This window comes from Neopelma chrysocephalum, unplaced genomic scaffold, assembly GCF_003984885.1.
Source record: "Neopelma chrysocephalum unplaced genomic scaffold, ASM398488v2 Primary Assembly neopelma1_97116, whole genome shotgun sequence".
In the NCBI taxonomy this organism is placed as follows: Eukaryota; Metazoa; Chordata; class Aves; order Passeriformes; family Pipridae; genus Neopelma; species Neopelma chrysocephalum.
The window spans coordinates 2,247,019-2,252,801 of NW_020925758.1; positions in this window are offsets into that span (position 1 = coordinate 2,247,019).

Here is a 5,783-nt window from a genome sequence, read left to right on the forward strand (position 1 = left end):
GCTCCGCTGGAGTCAGTGGCCTAGAGAAGACTTGACTGACCCATACTTGTGGATTCTGAAGGGCTGGTGTGAATTTTGGTGGACTGGTTAATTTGAATGGCTCTGCCACCAGGGCCTGAATTTATAGACTTGTCAGGCATTTGCAAGGGACTCTGAAATGCAACGTGGTCAGGCTAAAGGAGCAAGACCGAGTTAGCCAGTTGATCAGGAGGAGGTACAAAGTGGCTGGGGCAACCTGGAAGTTGGTTTAGCGGTCCCAAAACTGGGAGGTCCCCAATGCATCTTGCAAAATGGCCCTGAATCAGGTATTCATCCTATCCTTGTGGTGGTGGTTTCCACACTTCCCTTGCAAACATGTCCGTGTGGAGGAATGGTCCCACTGTTTTGCAAGGGAATAAAAGAGCAAATGAAGAGGAAATCAGATTAAAAATCACAGAATCATTAAGGTTGGGAAAGGCCCGTGAAATCATCAAGTCCAACCTTTAGACCATCAGGTCCAACCTCTAATATAAAATATACAAAACATATAATTTACTAAGTCTGTCTTCAGTCAAATCTTCTGCTGGAGTCACAGCTGGGACTAAACAAACTCCCTAGGATTTCACCCTACAAAAGCATCCAGCTATGGACGAGCCTTCGAAAATATTGACTGTCTCTGAGGTGATTTTATCATGGGAATCACTCTGATAGCAAATCTTCAGAAGATGACCCAGGAAAGAGTTGCCAAGTCTTAAAAATAGAATTACACTAAGCAATGCCTTTTTACTTAGTCATCTTTCCTTTTCTGTGGTATTTTATTATTGCTATTCCAATGTGCTGGTTATTGAGTATATGATTATTCTTTCAAATGAGTTTGGACAGCGTCTATAGCTTTGTAGCAATTAAGAGGCCACAGACTTTAGCAGCTGAGGAGAAATGGAGTAGGCTTTAATAGCTTTATTTATCTTTAGCTTCTGCAGAGCTGTTCGGACTTCCTCAATGGTGGGCAGTTTTCTATCAATAAAAGGATGCTGCAACTTATTTCTTGTAAATGCAAGTAGGTCATTATCAATGGCATGGGGAGCCTTGCACAGCGCTCGAGAGAGACACTTTCTGTCTTAACTCTGTCATCAATTACAAGTCTGCCAATGAATCTTGGAAAATGTGAACAAAAGCATTTTATGACCCGCCTCAGTAAAAGTCTGGCAGGCTGTGATGCTTCCTTGCTGCTGTTAATTGTCTTCCTCACAGTGCCTGCTGCCAGCTTTTAATGCCCTATGCCTACATTTACCTGAGGGCAATGGAGTGGAGTCTTGCCAGTTAAGTCAGGTAGCTGGTGCTGCTAAATTAGCTCTTCTTAGTTAGTTTTATAATCTTCTAATTAATTAAATTAGCTCTCAGGCATATGGTGTGATTCTTGGGGCTGTCGTGTGCAGGGCCAGAAGCTGGACTTTGATGGTCCTTGCTGGTTCCTTCCAGCTCAGGGTATTCTGTGATTCTTGCTTTATCTGTTGTGAATAGATATTTTACACATAACCCAAGTTACAGGTTAAGAGCCCTTCATCTGTGCTAATTACTCATGCAGGTTTGGGAAGGGATGAGGGGTGACCACTGTTCTCAGCATCCCAGTTTTTCTTTCTCTTTCAAAAGATGAGAAATCAGCCCTTTGGTGCAATTATACAGTTCATCATCATCATCATCATCATCATCCTGCTGCTGTCAGTAGATTTCATGCCTGCCTTTGTCACCTGTGTCTGGAAGGTTGGTTGCAATCCGATGGACAACCAGAAAACAAAGCCTCAGTTTATTTTGAGGAACATGTGTTATTGACTGAAGCTCAAACATTGTGATTAAGTTGTCACTTAAAGCTGAAATTGTATAGGAAGAATGGGAACTGGTCCATTAGGGGGAATATGCATCCAGCTCTATTTCATCAGCTCCTTTCCTCGTCAGATGATTAAGAATCTTATTTTCCTGGTCACCTCTGATCTGTGGTATTCTTAGCACTGCACACTTTGTGTCGTGAGTTCTTGCTCAGTGTTTATTTATGGCAGTTCCCACTGGAGCTGTCAACCAGCCTCACTCCAACAGCCCACAGAAATCAAATCCACGCTGAGCAGCGCTCGAGTTCAAACTTAAACACCATCAGAGAGTTCTGTTGCACAATTTTTATTGTACTTCAATGAGTGGGTCCAAGAAATTTCAGCATCCTCAGGTGTTTTCTGTCTCCTGACAGCATACCAAAGAGATCAGAATAGCACTGAATAATGGTGCACAACGAGGGAGCTTTTCCAGTCCTGCCAAGTGACTCAAGACCTGATTCTTGACAAGTCTGTTGAATTGCACAAAATGCAATAATTTCTTGCATGAAACAAGGCACTTCTGTCTCGTGCTTTTAATGCAAGGGAAGTTAAGAAACTTCTTCCTTAGTGGCATCCTGAGGATTATAACTCGTGCTAAAACAAAGTCCTCCAGCACTTGTGGTTCAACTGGCACTGGTAAATCTGTGCATTAATGACAGATACTTGAGTCACTACGGGTGCAAATGATGTTTAGGGATCTATTCAAAGTGTCATTTTCCTTTGCTGAGCTGTTGTTTTTCAGTTATACTTTCGCTTTTTAAAAATAATGGAGTTCTTACTGCTCTGAAATTCTTACTGTCTAAATGTCCTTTTCTTCAGTGCAAACCCAGGGGCACTTAATACACTGTATATATATCTATCTACACATATATATTAATAAATTAGTAATATAAATATGTCTATATGCATGTTTGGGAGTGTAAAATCAACATTTTGAGAAAAAAAAAATCTTTTGCTGGGCATTTTTGGTCTAGATTAAACACACTCCTGTGTTGCAAGGACAGAGATGGGGAGCTAAAGTTCAGCTTGAAGTTGTCAAGCCCGTCTGGCAAGATGCAAACCCAAATTTCTCACCTGATTGCTCCTTACTGCCTACAGGGTAAATGCTCCAAATGATGCACAGGAGGTGTGTGGACAAAACCTATTAATAAGTAATTGGTTTTGTACCCGTGCCTCCTGCACACTTTTTTTTTGAAAATTCCCTTCTCTTTCTTGCCTCCAAGAGTCATTCACGGGAGTCTATAGAAAATCAGACTGAAGAGTAAATGCAGGGTAGGAAGCAGCGCTTAAGGGAAGAGCTCTCAGCTGTATTCCCCTCCATCTGAGGTTATGAAGGCAGACAGAATATTTCCTCACACTGAAGGACATTTTTGTTGAATGCATATTCCACATCACGTAGCATTTTCCTTATCATCGCACAGTTAACAGTCCCTAGGAAGAGCAATACGGCCCTCAGGCCTCATAATATCATCCTTTATTAGAAATAAGAACAAAGAATGCAATTAAAATACAAATATTTCGCATCCCAGAGGTCTAGATACTGTTTGGCAGTTCCCAGGTGGTTCTGTCTTCGAAGAAACATCACGGATGTGGATGCTCACGAGGGGAGGCACCGCTGCAGTGGGAATGGGAATGTGGCTAAAGAGGCACGGATATGCTGGTGGGGAAAAAAAAGGAGGAAACCTTTTAAGGACATTTTCTCTAGACAGTTAGAGATCTCCTGAAGGCAGTGCCTGAAGCCCCAGGTGCTGGGGATTTTTAGGTTTTGTGTTGATCTGGGCAGACAGGGGATAGATTATCTTGAAGGTCACAGCCTTTCCCTGTCTGTCTCTGCTCTTTGTGCTGCAACCTTGCTAGAGAAGAGAGTCTGTGAAGCTCCTGGATAGCCAGACACTGTCCTCAGCTGTGATTTTACAGTACTGAATAACTCTCCTTTGATTTGAAAACCCCTTCTGGTATAGCTTAAGAATAACCATTTACTACTAGCTTTGGTTTTAAAGAAAATTCGTTCTTAGGTTCATAAGGAAAAAAAACCCCAAACCCCAGATCTTCTGAGTTGTGCTTTGCCAAAAATAAATGGACAAAGTACCAATTGAATTCTGTTTTTATTACAACTCCAAGAAATCAGTAATATCATTGTATGAAGTGTTATTGATAAATCTTGTTGCCTGGCAATGTTGCGTGTATTATTTTTTAAAAGCTCATCCATATCAGCTGACTTCTGCCCCACAGAGTATTCAAACCCAGGTGAACAGCAGTTTTTCACTCAGGTCTCTTTAAAGTGCTGGTTAAAGAGGATCCAGTGCCCAAAGAAATCAGGTGCATTTCTGGAGAATGCTATCCCAACAGATCCCCAATGTATTTGTCAATGTCAGTCCACAGGGGAGGAAGACTCACCTTGGACACATCTACTGCTGCACTCTGCAATAAGAAGATTCTGATTTTGCCTGGCATATGTGACAAACTTCACCCAAGCTTCCTGTTGGTAAAGAAAGGGAGGATTTGTGTACTTGCCCTTCGCAGAGCTTGGTGCTGTGAGTGCATCCCGGCCCAGGATCTCCCTGTGTTGTTCCTCCACCACTGCAAACCTGGGGTTGCTCCTGCCTGTGGCTTCGTGTTCCCATAAAATTCAAGATTTATCATCCCCTGACAATCGATTGGCCATTCCTGAATCAATACTTACCACTTGGGTCAATTAATCTTGATATTCACTTTAAGAGTAGTCAGTATCTACTTATTGATTTTAAGAATAATGAAAAGTAAGTACATGGGACCCAATCCCTGGGCTCCTGACTGGGGCAAAACCTCCCACCACAGTTAGGCTTGGGCAGACATTGGAGCCAACACCCTGAGGGCTACAATTCCCATTTTGCTTTTTCAGTTCTTGACTCTTTGTCCCTTCCAAAAGGTACCAGTCACTCAGAGACGTGAGGTGCCCCTGTGACATTTCCAAGGCATGCAAGGAATGGTTGAACAGTGGCAAACTGAGGCAGCACCTTTGGAGCTCTTGTGAGCTCTCTTTGACACCAGTCACAGGAGATATTCTCAGAACAAAAGATTAAAGAATGTCATTGCCAAACTAGACTTTGGTGCTTTATGGTTCAGACCTCCCAGCATTTCTGCCTGGAACAATCCAAGAGGCAGAGTGAACTCATAGGTGGTGCCTAAGTAAAAAATTAAATCAAACAGCTCATAAAAATAAATCTGTTTCAACATTTTTAAGCGGCTCTTGATCGCCTGTGAGAATTTAAGCTGAAAAAGCTCAAAGAACCACAAAATCTGGGCCTCTATTATTAATTGATGTGTTTGCAGCAGAGCATTGCATACAATTTTACGCATGAAATGTAAGAGTGTATTTCTTTGACTTGAAAACAAAACAATGATGTATCAGTAAATTCTTCCATGACTACAAATTTATATCCTGGAAAGTGTTCATGACACGTGTAGCTATTTGTATTCTCTGTAGTATTATTTCTGTATCTTTAGAATGCTCTGAGAATAACAAATGAGCTGCCAGTTTAGAGTGACAATATGTTCAATAAGATGGAAATGGGCTATCTAATATTTGCAAAAATAAAATAAAGAATTACTCCCTGGAGGTAATTTTTAATTTTTAGAGTTTTGTGTAAAATAATGCAGCAGACCAAACCATCATTGTAACCAAAATGCATCTTTCTTCAATTAGTTGTCAGAATGAGATTTTTGTTCTTATAGAGTGAAAAGCATTTTCTTTCTTTCTTTCTTTTTCTTTCTTTCTTTCTTTCCTTTTTCTTCCTTCTTTCCTTTTTCTTCCTTCTTTCCTTTTTCTTCCTTCCTTCCTTCCTTCCCTTCCTTCTTTCTCCCTTTCTCTCTCTTGCTTTTTTTCTTTTTCTCCTTTTCTCTCTTTCTTCCCCTTTTCCCCTTTTTTTTTCTCCCCCTTCCCCCTCTCCCTTTCTCTTCCCC